This window comes from Vombatus ursinus, unplaced genomic scaffold, assembly GCF_900497805.2.
Source record: "Vombatus ursinus unplaced genomic scaffold, bare-nosed wombat genome assembly UNPS02014813.1, whole genome shotgun sequence".
Classification (NCBI taxonomy): domain Eukaryota; kingdom Metazoa; phylum Chordata; class Mammalia; order Diprotodontia; family Vombatidae; genus Vombatus; species Vombatus ursinus.
This window is the reverse complement of record NW_020954591.1, coordinates 14,487,687-14,508,977: the sequence shown is the minus strand read 5'-3', so window position 1 is coordinate 14,508,977 and position 21,291 is coordinate 14,487,687. Positions and strand designations below refer to the sequence as shown.

The 21,291-nt window shown below is 40.1% G+C and overlaps 1 protein-coding gene across 1 annotated transcript in view; it reads left to right on the top strand.

The window, feature by feature from the left end:
* Positions 1-3,067: 3,067 nt before the first annotated feature.
* Positions 3,068-21,291, top strand: part of WASF3 (WAS protein family member 3) — a 179,638-nt gene continuing 161,414 nt past the window's right edge. The window contains exon 1 of the mRNA XM_027877577.1: positions 3,068-3,147. The gene's annotated coding sequence lies outside the window, so the exon portion shown is untranslated. The remainder of the gene's footprint in view (positions 3,148-21,291) is intronic.

Below are 21,291 nucleotides of genomic sequence, written 5' to 3'. Positions count from 1 at the left end.
CTACTGTATTACCTCTGTTACCAATCACCAGGAATACCACATTTCCCTTATTCTTAAAATATACTATAAAAGAATCATGTGAAGAAAGTGACAAAAATGCCTGTATCTTTTGACCCCCTACTGGGCATATACCTCAAGGAGATTAATTATAAAAAGAAAAGCTCCATAAACAACAAAATATTTACAATGGCACTTTTTGTCACAGCAAAGAATGGAAATAAAGAAGATGGCCATCAATTGGGGAATGGCTAAACAGGTTATGATACATAAATGTAATGAAAGAGTACTGTGGTGTAAGACATAATCAAGAAGACAAGAACAGACACATGAGAAACCTTATAGGAACTGATACAAAATGAATGAGGTATGCAGAACCTGGAAAACAATATACTCCATGATAATAACAATATAAATGGAAAGCGTAACAACAACAAAAACCCCACCAAAATGGAATACTGTAGAATTATATTGACCAAGTTTGTACCCAGGAAGAGATATGAGAAATTATCTTCCTCACTTCTTTAAAGAGATAGGGAATTATGAGTATGGAATACTATATATAATGTCAAACTTTTTCTATGCCTTGTTTAGTTTTGCTGAACTATGAGTTTCCCCCCCCTCTTATTTTACTGTTTGTTATAAGTGATGGTTCTCTAGAGGAAGAGTAGAGAGAGTTATGTTGGGAAAGGAAAGTATTTTGAAAACAAAAGATATGAATAAAATAGGTTAAAAAATATTTGAAGCATCTGTAATTTTATCGAGGTAGGGAGCTCTTTTAGGTGTGAAACTCCTTCAATCTATGTAGATAGCAACCCATCTGTGATGTAGTAGAGAATTAGGTCCTAGGGAGCTGCCTAAGAGTGACTTACTTGGAAGGTATGCATTTAGTTTTCAGAGGCAGGACTTGAACCCAATAATTCTTCCTGATTGCAATCCTGGGAGTCTATTCACAGTGCCCTGCTGCTTCACAAAACTATGGGATTAAACATGTCCAATATGTGTCCCGTGAACTCAAATTTCTTCATAATGAAATACCATTGTTACAGACTTAAGTCTTTAAAGAACAAAAAACTTACCCCCAAATAGAGGGATTTAAAAAGTTCAATGAAATAAAAAAGAAAGAAAGAAAGAAAGAAAAGAAAAAGAAAACTTGGGCTAAAACATAGCATTGAATGAATTCAAAATTACCTATGAGTCTTGTAATGAGTTCATGGGCTAGGTAAAAAATTTGAACATGTGTCCGGAAGGGGTTGTGTTCTAGAAATTCCATGAACTTTTATGGGTCTCTATCCCACAAAACTGGATTAAGAGACTTGTAATATGACAGGGTTAGCCTAGGACAAAGATAGAGAGGCAAGATAAATGAGGGTTAACAATGCTATTCTACCGGTAATGTCTTCATTATTAGAGTTGAGATATAGTCAGGTGTGAATGACACCTGGGTGGCCTTCAAACACATCAAAGTCAACATGTCCAAAATGAAACTTATTTTCTCCTCCCTTGTCTTTCTCTCCCCCACTCCCCAAACAGAACAAAACAAACAAAACCAGACCCAAACTCCTTGCCTTTTCCCAAGCTGTTTGCTATGCTTTGAATGGATTTTTGGATATCCTCTCTTGTCCACCACATGATTCTTTCCCTTGAAGGTTCAACCTCCTTTTATGCCATTTTGACATCTGCTAAACACTTTATCATAGTTTAATTTGTATTGTAAATTGCTTGAAGGTTGGGCCTCCATTATTTTTCGTCTTTGGACACTGAGTGCCTAATACTGTGCCTTTCATTGAATAAATGTTTGTTGAATTGGAAACAACTAATGGCAGAATGTTCCATTCAGTAAGGCTGCAATTAATTTTACAGAGGGAAAAAAAATCCTGCCCAGATTCAACAAAACACTGAAAATAGTGCAGGTTCCTGATCCTGAGCTGCTTTTATAATTTAACTCTTTCAATCTATATTATCTCTAAGTATATGACTGAGGAAACACAGGCTTGTGTTAGTTTTCAGTAATCATTTACTGTTATCAGTGACTATTTGCAAAAGGGCTTAAAGTATTGCAAAAGGGCTAAAAGTTCAATACCTCTGGACATTTTACTCAGAATGATTTTTTTATAAGTTCTCTAAAAGGACAAGCAGTAACTCAGTGATTGGCTTTACATAATGAAAACCACAAAGAAAAATGATAAAGAAATAAAGAGTGTAGATAGGTGGGTTTGGATTTTATACTAACAGTATTCCTAAGGGTTTTTATGGTCTTTTTCAGTTGTCTGTCAAAACTGGCATTATCCAACATTTAGTGTTTCTGATTGTAATAGAACTTGGGTTGGATAACCTAAGAGCTATCTCACACTTACTATGGTAATGTATGGCTTGACCATATCTGAACCACTGAATTTGAGGTGGAAGTAGAAAAATGTTAAGGACTGGGGAAAAAAAAGGAAATAATCAGCACTGGTTGAAGCTGAAAAGATTTTTGTAGGAAGAATTTAAAATGACTTGAGAAGTAACACGAAACCAAAAGGACACTCAGAATCCTAAATCTCCAACTCAGAGATGCCTTCACCCTAAAACTATAGGTTGGTGTAAATTCCCAGGAACCACCCCCACCCCATAAATGGAAGTGATTAGGTAGACATTCAAGTGACTGCAATAGGTACATGTTTACCAATACATGAGCTCTCTCTCTCTTTTGTACCCTTTGGCAGTATTCAGGACCAAAGTGACCCTCACCTTCCCTCTTGGCAAGAGCAGCTTCAGCTTTAGCTATACCCACTTATGGGGATGGAGAGAGATCTATGACCTACACCCCCTCAGCAGCTCTCTCCGTGTTTCTCTCACGTCGGCGATTGGCTAAGACCATCGCCAATCAGAGCGGGGCAGGCCAGCAAGTAGGCTTTGGTTGGCAGAGGGGGCGTCACTGTCCCCTTCACCCCCCACTTTCCCCGCCTCCTCCTCCCGGGCCGGAGCCCCCTCCTCACGGGGAGGGCCAGGAGGGGGCGTGGCTGTGGCTGTGGCCAGGCCGGTGGCGGTGTTGGTGGCTGGCGCTGCTGCTGCTGTTGCTGTGTGCGGTGTGGATGCGGCGGGCTCCCGGCGGCCGCGGGCTTGGCGGTTGCGATCAGAGGGGATGAAGAAGCCGTGGCGGAGCCGGTGAGTGCGGGCTGGAGTCCTTGGTCATTCTTGTCTCCCCTAACCTTCCTTCCCGAGCTTTGCGGCTCCTCCGGGATGGGGATGGGGGGGCTGGAGCGGGAGCTGGAGCTTGGGCCCTCGGACCCTGGCGCCTTCTTCCTCCTCTTGCTTCCTTCCTCCTCCTCCTCGCGGCCGACTTACTGCGGTCGGCCATGCTCCGGGGCCCGGGCTGGCTGGCAAGCCTAGCTCGGGCCTCGGCGCCGACCGTCTGTCCGCAGCCCCCTGAGGGACCTTGGTGCTCCCCTTGGTGCCCGAAGCTGCAGCGGCCGCATCCTCTGCCCTGTCCCTCCCAGGGCGCCTCCGGATGCCCTGCACGGGCCAGGGCCCCGGGCTGCCCGCTCCTCTGACCGCCTGCCTGGAGGGGAGCCCTCACCCCCTGCCTGCAGCCCAGCTCCGCTCTCCTCCTTCTTGACCGGTCCTGTCCTCTCGTCGTCCCCTTGCAGCCAGGCTCCTGCTCCCTTCCCCTGGACCCACTCCTCTCTAACCCCTGCTCCAAGCTCCTGATCTCTTCTCGGCCCACTCTTCTCCTCCAGCCTCCCCTCCCCCCTCGACCCCTGCCTCCAGGCTCCTGCTCTCTTCCCCCGGACCTACTCTTCTCCATCCCTTGTCTGGTGGGCTCCTTCTCTTACACTGGACCTGCTCCTCTGCTCCAAGCACCCCTCCTCCTTCCTTCCTTCCCCCGCCCCCGCCACTTCCCCCTCCTCAACCTGCAGCCAGACTCCTACTCTTTTGCCTGGGACACAGTCCTTTCCATCCCCTGCCCCTAGGCTTCTACTGTCTTCCTAGACCCATTCCTCCTCTCCAATTTCCCCTCAACTTCCCTTTCACTTTAACCCTTGCTCCCACGTTCCTGCTCTGTTTCCCTGGACCCACTCTATTCCTTGTCTCAGGTTCCTTCTCTTTACATTGGACCCACTCTTCTCCTCTAAGAGGAGCCCGCAGCCGGGCTTCTGAATTCTTCCACTGGACCCATTCCTCTACTCTCCCCACATCCTCTGCAGCCAGACTCTTACTCTTCCGCTGGGACCCGCTCCTTTCCATCTAATGCCTCCAGGCTTCTGGCCCTTAACACTGTACCTACTCTTCTCTCACCACCTTTCCTGCAGCCAGGCTCCTCCTGCTCCCTTCCAATGGGACCCGCTCCTCTGTCTACATTTCTTGTCTCTGAAAGGCTGATCCACCTCGACCCCGTCCTCTCCTTCCCATCCTTCGCATCTTCCCAGCAGCTAGGCGCCTACTGTCTTCCACTTGGACCTGTTTTTACCCCGTGCTCTTTCCAAGCTTTTTTTCCCTCCCAGTTTCCCTGCCCCGGTACTTGGCCAGTTCTCGTTCTGCATTTTCTCCCACCTTCAGAGCGGTTCCAGGGCATCCCCGCCCCCCAACCTCCCCACTTTCCCTTCCCTTCTATTCTTACTGTCTGGCTTTCCCCACACCTCCCTCCAGGTGTTTGATCTCCATCCCCCTGACCGCCCGCCATTGCTTCCCTCCTCTTAGTTTTGCTCCGTAAATTCCTGCCTCCTCCTCCATCTCCCCCATCGTCTGCTATGGGGTGTCTCATCATCTCCCAGATCTTTGCTCCCCACCTATCTCCTTGCTCCCTGTCCCTTTCTTGCCCTCTTCAGGTCGCTGCCCTCTGTCCTGGCTCCTCTGCTCGGTTCATGAGCCTGGACACTTTGCTCCAGCCCACCCTCCTGTGCCTGCTGCTGGCTCAATCCCCCCCCCCCATCCTGTACCCGCTCGCCTGTGGGCCCCCCCCACCCCCATCCCCCAACCTCTGAGAGAGCCCTGGCCTGGGCCGCCAAGTAACTCTCAGCCTCAGTAACAATGCTCAGTTCTCGGTCACCGTGGGAAGGCTTTTGGGGAAAGCCTGCAAGCCTCGTGTTGAAGGGGTGGAGGAGTCTGGTTAGTCAGGGAGCAGTGTTGCCTTGATTGATAATCCCCAGGAGACTTTCTCTGTGGGGGCCCGGGGTGGGGGTGGGGAGCCTGACTCTTCTGCCAACGCATTGAGGCTTCAGAGAGTGGAAAAATCTCTTATTCTGCCAGAAGGACTTTCTCTCCCGGTCTCGGGTACTTGCGGGTAATGGCGATTTCTCCCCGGACTCAGAAGCTGCGCTGGGGTTAGTTTCAAAGCTGTCAAAAGAACAAAGTTATTCATTATCACCCAGGCTTAGTAGATAGGTTTGGGGTTGGATTCTTTCCTTTTTAAGAAACCCATCATGTTAGCTGTTATGGGCTGGATTGTTGTCCTATTTAGGCTTTATGTTAAAGTGTTGCTTTATCCTTACCATTTTTTAAAGCTAAAAATTAAGGATCAGTTTATTTAATTTGTATAGAAGCTTGTCAAAAGATGAGCAAAATATATTTCAAAGGGCATTGATGCTTAACTCTTACAGAATTCGTATTTGTTATGAAGTGGAGCATTTGAAATTACTTATATCAGAAGTATAGTGATTTCCTTGGCTAAACTATGCTTTTTAAAATTTCAGTCATTTTATGGTTCTCACAACATACATCTTTTAGGCATCATAGAGATTAGTTATTTTTTAGTATGCCTCAGGCACTTTGTACCGAATATTAGTTTCTTGTTTCTGTACACACAAGTTATCCAACTTTGCCTCTCTAGCAGTATAACAATGTAGTAATTCTTGCAAACCAATTCTTTTTATCTTTTTGAGAGGTTAGACAAAAGAAAGCTGTCCCTGGCCTTTCCCATAGACCTTTCAGTTTGCCTCATTCTATCTCCCCAACTCCCCTCCTCACATTTTAATAGCTCCAACATCACTATGGTATTTTCTTCTACTTTTAAGACCTCCTTGTTAAGCAAGTAAGTAGTGATGTTTTTGAAAATCGTTGTGTAGCATTTACATGCTTAAAGCTTTATGTTTATGTCTGCTCAAATAAGAGTAATTTTGTTGAAAGTTTATTTCCAGCTTAGGGTACTTATGTTCTGGCTTATTTTATATTGACTTAAAACGTTGTTGACATTTGCTGGTGGAAAAGAGACTTGTTATAGAGATATAAAAAGAAGTCCTTATAGAGTTTGCCATTGACAATTTTGAAAGTTGTAGCTTTCTTCCACTTATTTTCTTGAAGTGAATAAATGATTTGCCATAAACTGCAGATATTTTTTAAATAGCAAAAAAGTTTGTAAAGCACAGCTTTGAAAGATGATCATGTCAACATCAAAATCTACTGTCAGTGACATTTTTATTTTTACATGTTTAGTGTTCCTGAAGAATTTAAATGAACTTGTCTGGCAAATAAGCCATATCAGAAGTTACAGGGACATCTTAGTTAAAATAATTTCATAATGAGTCCAAACAGAATTTGAGACAAAGTGGTATGCTAATTATGGTGGTCCTTTTTTCAGGTTTGCCCCAGTTTCCAGGTCTAAGAGGGTTTTATTTTTGTTTGAAGTACACTCACAAAATAGGGCAATAATTCAAAAGCTTGCTTCTTATAATCATTGTCCTTCATTTTCATAGATAATTGTCATGAAGATGAGGCTCAAAAATGCCCATGTTATCTTGTTAGAGCCCTCCTTTTTTAACCATCTTGTTCACTTCTTCAAAGATTCTGCTGCTTTTCCCAAGGTTGTTGTCTTCTACCAAGGCCGGTCTTCTTTTCTGAAGACCCAATCTCCAAGAGATTCCATTTTTCTTCTTTCCTGGACTGCCCATAATTCAATTCTGAGTCTCTTCTCTTCCAGGTCTTGTTCTCCTCTCCTGGAAGTGCTCATCTCCCCAAGGTCCTCTTCACGTCCCTCAAAGCTAACTCTCCTTCTTCCGAGTTTGACCTTTGTCCCAGAACCTATTCTTTCCTAGGGTAGGCTCCCCCAGGAGGATGGTAATTTTATTCTCAGTGTGTTCTTCACTCTTAGGTCCAGCTTTATTCCTCCCAGTGTGTTGTATTCTCTTAATGCTTGGCTCTGCTGTCTCATGACCTAGTCCTTTTCTCAGGATTTGGTCTCAGGGGCCTCTATTCTCTGTGAAGAAAAAAATGTCTTGGGAGAAGAGCAGTTTTCTTTTATTCATAGCCAGGTCTGCTCTTGGCATCTTTTCTTCTTTTTAGAGCTTTAAGTTTTATTCTTTTATAACCTGTTTTTCTCTTTAGGGACTCTTCTCCCTATCTTGGATTTGGACTCCTTTCTCATGTTTCGGCCCTTTTTTTCTTAGTGTCCTTTATTTCTTCCTTGCTTTTTAAAAGGGTCTCCTCAATCTTAGACTTCTTTCCCAGGGCTTTGACCTTGTACCTGGTATCCTCCTCAGAACCTGTTGTTTTACTGTTAAAAGCCTGTTCATGTCTTTCAGAACCCCTGCTCTCCTCATCTGAGCTCCTGTAGCAACTACTGTCTGAAAGATTCATCTGGCAATTAATCATTTGCTGCCTTCTGCAGTCTTGCTTTTTTCTTCAACAGATCTTTAAGTCTTATTGTTCTTTGCATGTAAATGTCTCAGAACCCTAACTAGATTGTAAATTCTTTGGGGGAAGGGATTCCATGTTACATTTCCCAAATCATTTATGTGCTGTGCATGTAGTGGGCCCTTAAATATGTTTAATTTTTTCACATAATAATAACTCAGTCAATAAACATTTTTTAAGCATGTGCCTGGGAACTATGCTAAGCACTGGGGATACAAAGAAAGTCATTGGACAGGTCTCTACCCTCAAGGAGTTTACAATCTAATGGGAGAGATAACATGCAAATGACTGTGCATAAACAAGTTCTATATAGTTTAAATTGGAAATAAGAAACCAAGGATAGGCCCTGAAATTAACAGAGATCAGGAAAAACTTCCTGTGAAAGGTAGGATTTTCACAGTCCCTATATATAGTCCCTTGGGTAGTCCTGAGAAGTGTCATTATCCCTATTTTACAGATAGAAAAACTGAAGCTCATTTAAGTTAAATAGCCATGACTCCAGGTCATGGCTAATGAATGGCAGAATCAAGACTCATACTCTAGTCTTCTCATTCTTAAATCCTTTGTTCTTCTGCAAATCTCTGTCTCTGTCTCTGTCTCTGTCTCTGTCTCTGTCTCTGTCTCTGTCTCTCTCTCTTCCCACTCTCTCTCTCTCTCATTTCTCTGCCTTTCTGTCTCTCTGTCCTTCTGTCCCACCCCCCAGCAATTCCACCTCTAAGGGAATTGTCTTTCATTGTGCACACAGTGTTTAGATTGTGCAGCTAGCATTGGCCATCAAGTTCCTGAGACTCCCCATTCCCTCCGAACCTTTTACTAGAGTCATGGCACCGTGTGGTGGAAAAAAACACTCAACTTAGAGTCAGATGACCTGGGTTAATTTCTTGGTTGAGGTGATTAGGCTATTTCTTGAGCATTACCTTTGGTACTTTTCTTCCTGGGTGATTTTTAGGAGGAAAGTGCTTCAGTGGCTGTCCAGTGCTACATGAATTTGAGTTTTTAAGAAAATTTACCCCATTCTTGAGGGTTGCAGGAGTTTTACTGATTCTGTTGCTTCCTGGCTGTGTTGCATTTTTAAGAAATTATGCTTCACTGTGTATTTAAAGTATTGCTTCCTGGTGGTTGTTGCTTTTTTTCTTACATTTGTTCTATTTCAGTTCATCTTAGAACAGTCCTTTACAACTCCAACAGAGCCCAACAGAATAGTGTTACAAGGAATAGGCTTCTGCGCTGATTGGCTGACTGGGGTGGAGAAACTATCTTGTCATATCATAAATGTGGCTCAGCTTCAGTTGATGGCAATGAAACTTTGTTCTAGGTGCCAAGTAGATGCTCAATAAATACTTGTTCACTGATTAATTTGCCTTGTACCCTTCTATGAATTTGGATACTACCACTACCCTTTAATTTAGTCTGGTGGTTGATGAAGCATATATTTTTAAACCTCTTGAAGTGTGTATTTGCTTTGTTTGTCTTCTTTAGCAATTAGTTAAGCATGAAAGAAGGCACTGCCCAGGTAGCAGACCTCAGAGCTGTACTGGAGCTGTAAATCTTGGCAATGCTTTGTTCTTTCCAAATAAATTTGGATTTAATATTCACCCAGAGGCTCATTTTGCCAGATTTGTTTTCTGTGAGGCATTGAATTTCTCATGGCAGGCACATGATGTCTCAGAGCTCCAGAATAGACCACTTGAGCCTTGAATAGGAGAGTTTTGGAAAAGTCCAAAGTCCATTAGGCATTTAACAAGTGTTTGAGCAACTACAAGGTGCTGACCAATCTACTAGGTGTTTTAATGCCTAATATTGGACAGGATCCCTGCACTCTTGATCTAACAGCATAGTGAAACTTTTTGCACTTTCATTGGATTAAGGATCCTTTGAGTCAGCCAGTTAGTCAAGAAGTATTTATTAAATACTTACTATGTATCAGGCACTGTGCTAAGTGTTGGGGACACAAAGAAAAGAAACTGCAAACTCCCTACCTGCCCTCCCTGGCCACCCCAAATCTCTACTCTTAAGGAGTGGACATTCTAATTTCATTGTGTCCGATAGGACAAGATGATTAGCAACTATCTACAAATATCTTGGTGTCCAGTGGGACAGTATGATTAATAATTCTATCTAAAAACTTTTAATATTTATAAGATTGTGACATTTACAGCATTTCAATATTTACTCATTTGAGTACTTATTGCCTACAGATTTCCAGAGACCAAATACTTAGGCAAATATATTTCTAGAGATCTACACATTGTATGTGTAGATTTGATGTGATCATTTTTAGGTATCTATAACAACTCTTTATTCATGTTTAATACCTTTACATCACAACTGTATGTCTTCCACATAAAGGCACTCAAAGCTTCAAGATAGCTTTATTCTTTTTTTTTTTGTTGTTGTTGTTTTGTTTTTTTGTTTTGGGCAATTGGGATTAAGTGGCTTGCCCAAGGTCACACTGCTAGTAAGTGTCAAGTTTTTGGTCTGAGGCCAGATTTGAACTCAGGTCCTCTTGACTTCAGGGCCGGTGCTCTATCCACTGCGCCGAAGATAGCTTACCAATTCACAGATAAGATAGATTGAGGTGTCCATGACTCATTTTCCTTAGTTTGCTAGATTTCTAATGATTTTTTTTAAGGAAAATATTAACTATTCCAAGACCCAGATAAAATGCCACCTATTCCATGAAATTTTCCCTACCTTGTTTAATTTTTCTCTTCTCTAATCTCCTCTGGCTCTTCTAGGTGATTTTACACAATATTGTGCTGTACTCAATCATATAATGCCAGTCAAACAACAAACATTTGTTGAGTTCTGTATGCCAACTGGGGTAGCTAAGTGGTAGAGTGGAAGGAGTGACAGACCTTGAGTTGGGAATACTCATCTTCGAATCTGCCCTCAGACACTTACTAGCTGTATGACCTTGGGCAAGTTACTTAACCCTATTTGTTTCAGTTCCTCATCTGTAAAACGAGCTACAGAAGGAAATGGCAAACCATTCTAGTATCTTTGCCTAGAAAACCCCCAATGAAGAGTTGGGCATGACTGAAATGACTGAACAACAAATGTGCCAAGCACTGTACTAAATGTTGGGGATACAACTTTTAGTCCTTACACTAGAGGCAGCTAGGTAGTAGTGTGGATAGAGCCCTGGACTTGGAGTCAGGAAGATCTGAGTTCAACTTTAGCCTTAAACACTTAGTAGCTGTGTGACCCTGGGAAGACCATTTAACCTCTGTCTCTCTCAGTTTCCTCACTGTAAAATGAAGATAATAATAATAATACCTACCTCTCAGGGCTGTTGTGAGAAACAAATGAGATCATATTTGTAAAGTTTCTGGTACGTAGTTGTACTTAATAAATGCTTATTTCCTTCCTGCCTTCAAGGAGCTTACAATCTAATGGAGGAGACAAACATGAAAATAACTGAAGTATATATGTATATAAAATGCTTACAGAGTTGATAGAAGGTAATATTAGAAGGGAAGAAACTAGCTGCTGAGCAGAACCCAGATGGGAAGTCTTGAAGGAAGTTAGGTAAACTAAGAGGCAGAGTTGATGTGGGTTGGGGATAGCCAGTGGAAAGACACACAGACAGGAGAAACAGCAAACAGACTGGAGCAGCTGGATCATAGAGTATGTGGAGAGGAATGAAGTGTAAGAAGACTTAAAAGCCAAACAGAGGAAGAACCAGAGGATTCTAGATGTAATAAGGACTCACTGGGGTTTGAGTGGGGGATGGGACTTAGTGGGGTGACATGATCAGACCTTCAGTTCAGGAATATCACCTTGGCAGCAAAATGGGGAATGGATTGGAATGGGAGAGACTTGAGGCAGGGAGACCAAGCAAAGGCTATTGCAGTAGTACAGATATGAGGTGGTGAGGGCTTACCCCTCACCGAGTGCATTTGGCTGTCATTTCATAACAACAACAACAACAACGACATCTAGCATTTATATACAGTTTATATTTATACAAATATAACTTTAAGGTTTACAAACACTTTGCATACATTATCTCGTTTGATACTCATTTCTATTATTGTTCCCATCTTACAGGTGAGGAAACATAGGCTGAGAGATATTAAATAATTTACCCTGAGCCACTAACATTTATGTTAGTCTTGTTTCCCCATCTACAGTGTTGACTTTTTCTTTGGTGTTGCTCTAAGTGCTTACTGAAATCTGATTGGCTTTGATGATTTCATTAGAAAGTAAGCTTCATAGTGATTTGGATCGTTTTGTGCTTGTGTTTTTTTTTAATTTATTTACTTATTTTTAGTTTTCAACATTCACTTCCATAAGATTTTGAGTTTCAAATTTTCTCCCCATCTCTCCCCTCCCTCCACCCCAATCTGATATAGGCTCTACATATACATTCATAATGAACCTATTTTCACATTAGTCATGTTGTAAAGAAGAATTAGAAGCAATTGGAGAAACATGAGAAAGAAGAAACAAAAAGAAAAAAGAAAAAAAAGACATCAAATAATGTGCTTCGATCTGCATTCAGACTCCATAGTTCTTTTTCTGAATATGGACAGCATTTTCCACCATGAGTCCTTTGGAGCTGTCTTGGATCCTTGAATTGCTGAGAGGAGATGAGTATGTCAAAGTTAGTCATCGTACATTGTGGCTGTTACTGTGTACAGTGTTCTCCTGGCTCTGCTCCCTTCACTCACTATCAGTTCATTTAAGTCTTTCTAAGTGTTTCTGAAGTCTGCTTGCTCATCATTTCTTATAGCACAATAGTATTCCATTACATTCATATACCACAACTTGTTCAGCCATTTCCCAGATGATGGGCATCCCCTTAATTTCCAATTCTTTGCCACCACAAAAAGAACTCCTATAAATATTTGTGTACCTGTGGGTCTTTTTTCCATTTGTATGATCTCTTTGGGATACAGCCCTAAAAGTGGTATTGCTGGGTCAAAGGGTATGCAAATTTTTGTAGCCTTTTGGGTATAGTTCCAAATTGTTCTCCAGAATGGTTGGATCAGTTCACAATTCCACCACATTTTTCCAATTTTCTCACATCTTCTCCAGTATTTATTATTTTCCTTTTTTTGTCATGTTGGGCTTTTGTTTTGTAAAACATCCAACACAATGCCATGTGTTTATTAATTATTGTAATAACACTGGACTTATGCTCCCAACCCACAAGCATACTAGCAGGTCAGGTTCCCCAGAACAAGACTATATTCCCCCTTACAATTTAAGGGGTACCACCCAAAGGGCAGTGGGGCTGTTTCTAATGCCATCAGCTTGAGCCCCCATTTCAGAGTATTTTCCCCAATGGTAGCCATCAATGATTAGTACCCTAGTTTCCTTTAACTCATTAAACTCAATTAGTTTTTATACAGGATCATTAATTGTGAAGCTATAGCAAGAACAGAAATAAAAATGTTTCTCCCAGACACTCTTCTCTATATGCTACCTAGGTTCCTGGTGAGAATGGGCTCAAACTTAAAAGCAATTTGTGCGTGGCATTCACCCCACCAAGAATAACCGTAGCTCCCTCTTGTCTACCTTTGATCTCTGCTAGGTTCAACTGGAGCTTTGCTCCTAATCATCTGGCATCTAGCAAATCTCTGCGTGGGCTTCAGCTTCCAGACTTCTGATGGCTTGCTCTAATGACCTTTTGAAGCACACAAGATTGTAGTCATCTCCAGTATTTCTTTACCTAAAGGCAGGAAAGAGTGCCAAAAGCAATAGCAGGACCATGTGTTCTTGGCTTTGTGCTGCTCTTGGGTGGGGACATAAAGGCATACTCAGAGGTTTTCAGTATTCTTTTCTAGGATAAAAGACAAAGAAGAAAGCAATTCTGCTTTTTCAGGTTAGTTCCTTTTGAAAGCATGCCCTGCTCCAGCTCAGAAACTCGTCAAAAAAACTCTTTTTTCTATATGGTCAGCAGATCAGAACTGGTCATAGAATATCTGCGTGCATTCCAAATCATGACGACCTTATGTTATTGTGCCTTTCTAGGATCAATCTTGCCATCCTCTTCAACATGGGCTTTGCATTAGCCAAACGTGCTAAGAATGCTCACCAGCCCTCCATTGTTTTATTTAGTGGTCTTGTCAATCATTCTATATCTCTTGAGCAAGAGTAAATACCAAATTTTAAATTTGGTTCATGTTACTGATATAGGCTATCTAAATTTATAAGCCTTTCCTACTAGAGGTAGTCTATTGTTATTCCCAAGTTTATTTTTCTAGAATAATAGGAAGGTAATAAAGTAAAGCTGATCTATGTCAGTGACTTTGTGACCTTGGTTTTGTATTTCTCTATTTCTTCTTTGTATACAGCCTTCTTGAAGCCTTGTAATCTGACTTCTGCCCTTATCTCTTTACTGAAACTGTTTTCTTAAAGGTCATTGATCATCTTCTAATTTACAGGTCTACTGGCTTTCCTCCCCAGTGTTATTCTCCTTGATCTTTCTTTACTTCTGGCAGTGTTGATGTTCCCTCCTACATACTGTCTATTCCCTTGGCTTCAGAGATACTACACTTTCTCTTACTTCTCTGTAATTTGATAACCTCTTCTTTGCTGGTTCTGTGTCCTCCTCCTGACTTTTCTATATGGGTGTTCCTTAGGGATCTATACTTGGTTAACTCCCCTGCCCCTCCCCTTTTCCCCCAGATGTTCCCTGGCTTGGCAGTTTAATTCTTCCTATTTCTACTGGTATCCAATTTCACATCTACATCTTTCACATATATCCCTTCCTTTGTTTTCACTCATACCCTAATACTGGCCCTTTTTGCCATTTGCATGTATAAATAAATTGGCTTCCTAAAAGTTCCCCCCATTTCAGCACTTTCTCCCTTCTATCATTGTCTGAATAATCTTTCTTACACATGTAGCTTCTCATATCACTTCTGCTCAGAAATCTTCAGTAACTACCCACTGCTTTCCAAGTAAATTTCTTTGCTTGGAGTGTGAGGCTCTCTATGATCTAGTCTCACTCCCTCTTTGCAGTCTTAATCTCATGTTTGTACGCTTTCCACACTCTATGGTCTTCTTTTTCTCCCTGACCCATGAATTGCTCACAAACTATTTCCTAGGGTTATAATACCTTCCCTCTCCTCAGATTTTTGAGTTCCTATTCATTCTTCAAAGTTCAGCTCAGATGCTACCTCCTTTATGAAGCCTATTCTCAGCCCCATTGGTAAATTCCATTTTTCGTCAGTCACATAGCATTTCATTTGCAGCTCTCTTAGGCACTTAAAATGTAATGCATTTTGTGGTTATCTGCATTTGTGTTCTGTCCTATTTAGATTATAAGTTCCTTGAGAGTTAAACTTTGTATCTCCTTAGTGTCTTAACATCAGGTTGAGAACAGAGTAGGTTCCTAACAAAATGTATAAAGAATATAATTCATGATTATATAAATGAGCTTTGTGATATATAGCTACAAAAAACTATGTGTAACTGTAAAATGTTACATATTATTATTTCTCACAAATGGATATCTGTTTTTCTTGTATATGAACTGTAATATAAGGCTTCTCCTAATAAGAATCGGAAAGATGATATTGAGTTAGCCATTCCTGTAGGGTAGGTCCTACTTGGTTCAGTCCCACAATTCTCTGAGCTTCTTTGGATCACTACCTTCAGCCCTTTCTGAATGCTAGGTATTTAACTTCAAGGGTATTAAATAATGATAATTGTTTTTGGATAACTGACTGTTTGCTGTACCAGAAGAGCCTGAAAATGAAGACTGTGAAATTGACTGCCTTGTTAATTCCCTGAAGAAATACTGGTAGCCCGATGGAATGGAAAGAAACCTTGCTCTTCTATAGTCAGGAGACTACAATTTTAATCTTAGCTCTGCTCCTTTTCAAGCCTCAGTTTTCCATATCTGTAAATCGTGAATACTACCACTTGTACTTCCCTGTCACAGTTTCTTGTGAGGAAGAGTACCTTGTAAAGTTTAAAACATTACACAAATGTGCTGTTAGTTTGTAATGATAATGATAAGAAAAACTAGACTACATTTTTGCATTCTTGTTCTGTTAATGTTTTCCCTTTCTTTTCTCTCTTTTTAAAGAAGCACTAGAGAAAATGGTAAAGGGGGAATGAAATAGATTACTTAATTTTAGGGTAGTGATTATATTTATGGCTCTTTGGAATAGCTATTCATTAGCCATAAAAGTTGTTTAGAATATTACCTAAATTTGCATTAAAAATTGTCCCATTAAGCATTTGCTGGAAGGCCTATCCCAGGCAAATATAGAAAATATTAAATAGCAATCCTAAAACTGAAGTGAAGAACCTTTTCTCTTTAAGCCAAAAGCATTTCGATGAAGTTCCCCATTCTTTCCCCATCCCCATCAGGCTTCATGTAATGGAAGTTATGTTCAGTGTAAAAAATCAGATTGGATTTTCTCCATAACATTTTGTATCAAAACTAACATAAAGAGCACATTCATTCTTTCACACATTTCAAACATTTTTTTAAGTGCACAAAAGGAAATCCGATTTTAAGGACTTATTGGTGTTTACTGCTTTTGAAGTAAACACGATGTTTTGCTCTGACACCATTGTGTTCTGCTTCATTTGGCCTTCCAAATAAGCAGCTGTCATTGAGGAATGTTTTCAGTCAAGTAGTTGGAGAAAATGCTGATTTTCATCAGGGCTTCCACTTCCCAAGAAGAGGATCTTAAAAAGACTGGAGCAGTTTTTTAAGCTTTTCATTATCACCCTAGCTATGGAGGCAAACAAGAAGGAACCTTTTACTCATCGGTAAGGTCCTGTCACTATAGTATTAAAATGCACCTCAATTAACATTTTTTAGAAAGTGTACATAAAGGCCAAAATGAGGGTAATAAAAAAGTCATGGTTAGGTACCATGTTGGCCAGCCCTGTCCTAGGGAATAAAGTTAAAGATATAGCTATCTTATCTAGTACTTCTGCTTTTTAGAATTGTTTTGTGTACATGACTCTTGGAGGCAGCTAGGTGGCTCAGTGGATAGCATGTTGGGCTTGAAGTCAGAAAGGCTTATTTTCATGAATTCAAATTGGGCCTCAGATACTTTCTAGTTGTGTCACCCAACTGGCTAACCACTTAAATATTTTTGCCAAGAAAACCCCAAATGGTGTCACAAGGAGTCTGATATGACTGAATAACTAAATAACAATTGACTCTTGGAGTACAACATGTTAGTTTTTTCATATTTATAGTTTTGTTCATTGCTGTATTGCATCCTTAAAAGCTGTCTCAGAAAGGTAGAATATAAGACAGTAAACATTTACTAAGTGCCTACTGTGTACTAAGTACTGGGAATTCAAATAAGACACAAAAACAGTACATGCCCTAAAAGAACTTACAGTCTGATGGAGGAAGACAGCACACAAAAGGAAGCTTAAAAAGCTGGATCAGAGCTGCTCCATTTTGTTAATATTATTCTTAGAATATGCCTAGGATGGAACAGAACCATCTAGATGTAGTGTGACTAGGGCAGAGTATAGCATGCCCTCTTATTCCGGACACTATGCTTCTGAAATGAATATAGACAAAGATGACATTAGCTTTTGGGGGGCTACTCTGTCAGATTGCCCCAACATAAGGGCAAGTAGAGGTCAAACCAAGTACAGCTGCAGATGGAAAGTGGTGAGAAACAATTCTTTTCTTACGTACCTTATATTTTTCTTATGTCCCTTATAGCCACTGTATTGCCTGCAGTCATAGTCTTGTACCATTATATAGTACCCTTCATGGGTAAGGAGAAATGCTAACAAAGTTTATGAGGGACTGGGAGTAGTTGGGTCTAAATCAGCAGTAGAAATAGACTGAGCAACCAGAGCAAAAATCTATTTAAAATATAGATGCTTTTAAGGCAAAATGCAGAATAAACAGATTGGTAGAATCTGAGTTCATTGATTGGCTGCATGGTGCAGTGGAAAGAATGATTTGCAGCCAGAGGACCTGAAATTGAATACCGGCACTACCACATATTACTTTTGTGACCTTGGGCAAATCCCAATGACCTTATGTTTCTCATCTGGCAAGAACGTGTTGAACTAGAGAGTTTCCAGTGCTAAATCTGTGTTCCTTTGTACTTAATCTTGAATAAGAATCTGCTCTAACAAATTTCCAAGCAATGACAATCCAACCTCTGTGTAAAGATTTACACAGAGAACTCTCTACTTAGGGAGGCTGCCCATCTACTTTTGGACAGCTCCAGTGATTAGGAATTTCTTTCTTACATGGAACCATTCTCTACTTCTGTCTATTGCTTCTACCTCTGCCCTCTGTGGCATTCTTTCTAACAGTAGAAAATTCTCTCTTCAGGACAGCCTTTCAGATGCTGAAAACATAGCTTCCCTGTTCTCCCTAAGTTTTCTCTTTTCTTACATTTAATTTCTTCAACCAGTCCTCCTGTGGCTCAAGTCTCCAGTCCCCTCCCTGTCTTCTCCTTGCCATCTTCTTTTCTCTCTTTTATGCCTGCTCCATTTTGTTAATATTATTCTTAGAATATGCCTAGGACAGAACATAATTATCTAGATGTAGTGTGACTAGGTCAGAGTATAGTATGCCCTCTCATTCTGGGCACTATGCTTCTATGAATATAGCCTAAGATGATGTTAGCTTTTGGGGGGTTACTATGTCAGCTTGTTGACTCATATTACACTTACAATCCATAAAAATGCTCCAATTTTTCCTTCATGAACTGTTATTTAGCCATATCTTTGCTCTCCTGTTCTTGTGTCATTGACTGTTTTGAACCCAAGTATAAAATTTGAAATATAGTAAGATTAGATTTGGCTCATTGTTAGAGACTGTTGGGATCTATTCGAATCTTGATTGTGGCATCCAAAATGATAGATATTCCTCTCAGATTTACATCACCTGCAAATTTGACAAATGTGGCTTCTATACCTTCATCCATGTCAATGCTAAAATGTTCAACATAGGGTCAAATATAGATCCTTGCGGCACTTCACTAACTGTTTAATGTTGAACCATTATTGATTACTCTTTGGGTCTAGTCATTTACCACCTCTCTGTACAGTCATTTATCTATCATTTAATCTACAAGGGGAGTAGATAATTTGTCAAATGCTTTACTAAAAATCTAGGTCTATTCTGCATATTTTGTTTCCTAGATTTATCAGTCTAATAATCCTGTTTAAAAAGGCTAGTCTGGCACCATCTGTTCTTGATGAACTAAGCTCTTACTGTCTTTTCCTTGCCTATTTAAATAGACATTTGTACTAATGATTGTAGCTTCTGAGCTCCAACTAGTATGCTTTTCACTTGTACAAATCAGTCACAATGATATCAAATTAACTCTTAATTGTGAAACATTTACTAACCAAGAATGCAAAAGCAAGAATAATCAAAATATAATTATATGCTCATAAATCTGGGTCATATTCTTCCACCAATGCATACATTGGGGGAAGGGTTGCAAATAGACACAAATTTGGAGAAATCCAGTAGTGAGGCACAGGGATTGGGAAACTCATGTACCTTGGACTCCTCATGTTTATAGATTGAAGGCCTGGATGTCTGTGGTCTCTTTAGAGAATGATTTATACCACATATCATCTGCTGTTCATGTGAGCCTCTCCACTTCTACTAGAAAGAGTCACTTTTTCCTATCCTTGGACTATTAAAACAGTGTTAAGCTCTTTTATGTAAGAGCAGCCTTCTTTAGAACTTCTCAGGATTGAATCCTTGGCTAAGAAGTGAGGCAACTTGACACTTTTTTTTTTTTTTTTTTTTTAGTGAAAAACAGTTCCTTTCAGTCTTGAGATCTTTAAAGCTATACATGTACATTCTTTATAGGCATTAAGGGATTTCCCTTCTCTCAAGCTCCAGTTGGATCTTGAGCAGAGATTCTTAATATTTTTGTGTGTGTTGTGTACCCCTTTGGAAGTCTAGTGAAGCTTATTAACAATGTTTTTAAATACATAAAATAAAATACGTAAGTTTTGTGAAAGAAATAAATTATATTGAAATACAGTTATCAAAAATAATTTTTAAAAGTTTGCAAATTTTAGGTTAATAGTCCATGGATTAAGGCAACCTTTCCCCAGCCAGCACTGAAAACAGCATAGGATGATTCTTTTCCCAATCAGCTCGTAGCATCACAACTTTCCTCTAATCAGATCAGTTCCCTTTATCAGCTTCAGAACTTGCCTGATAGGTGTGTGCAGCTTCTCAGGTTCGTTGACTTTTGTGTCTTACCTTCTGAAAACAACTTTTCTTGTTGATTTCTCTTTGTCTTCTCAAGCTGACTTCTTAACCTTCTGATGTGGTTTCTAATGCCTTAAATCAGCTTCCTCATGCATTATGACCTATCTCTAACTTAGGTTGAGAAACCAAACCAAACCAAACCAAAACAAAAAAAGCCTTATGTCTAGAAGTCAGATATGACACACACAGCTGTGTGTTACAGTAGTCTCATTGTTTTAAAATATTTCCTTGATTCCGAGTTTCCTAGTAATAAAATTCCAGAACTAAAAACTATATAAATATAAAATTGCCCATGTGTTAGCTTCATATTTTCTTTTAGACTCAACTGTCACATAAATAGTCTTTTTACAAGTATTTGATATGGTATTGGAGATTTTTTGTTGTGTGACTCATGATAACATTTAAAACAGTTGGTAATTTTTGAAAGAGAAAACATGTGGACAGTCATGGAGGGTATTTTTTGGATTGTGGGAGTGTTTCTTCTTCTTGATGAAATGTGAAGCCCACATTCAAACACTTTGAATTTAATTTTTATTAAATTAGGAATAAATTTTGTGTGATTTTTCTCCTAGTTTCTAACATGCTAATTAAATAAGCTCCCAAGAATCAATATAGTTGTACTGAAATTTTATTTTATTTATTTATTTTTTAAGCAATTGGAGTTAAGTGACTTGCCCAGGGTCACACAGCTAGTAAGTGTCAAGTGCTTGGTCTGAGGCTGAATTTGAACTCAGGTCTTCCTGACTTCAGGGCCAGAGCTCTATCCGCTCTGCCACCTAGCTGCCCCAGTACTGACATTTTAGATGGTAGGTCTTGAGCCTGGTTGTTTAGATGTACTTATAAATACTGTTATTATTACTATTTTTTTTAGTGAAACAATTGGGGTTAAATGACTTGCCTAGAGTACACAACTAGAAAGCATTACGTGTCTGAGGCCAGATTTGAACCCAAGTCCTCCTGACTCCAGTGCTCTATCCACTGTACCACCTAGCTGCCCCATAAATACTGTTATTATTCATTGATACTTGAAGGGTCAAATGGTTTCCCTAATGTCATGTTATAATTACTCCTTTTTCTGGATGTTTTAGTTCAGTTTTTCTTTTTCTTTTAACTTTTTTTTTTTAATATTTAACATGTGTTTTTAAAACTTTGGGTTACAAATTTTCTCCCTTCCTCCCTCCCCACCCACCCTCATTGAAAAGGCAAGCATCTTGATACAGGTTATAGATGTGTAGTCACGCAAAACACTTCCATAGTAGTCCTGTTGTGAAAAACTAAGTATATTTCCCTTCATCCTATCCTACCCCCCATTTATTTTTTACGGTAATTTTTATTTATTTTTTTGTTTTCAACATTTACTTCCACAAGATTTTGAGTTCCAAATTTTCACCCCATCTCTCCCCTCCCCCCACCCCAAGATGGCATGCATTCTGAATACCCCTTACCCTAGTCTGCCTTCCCTTCTATCTCTCTCCCCCCTT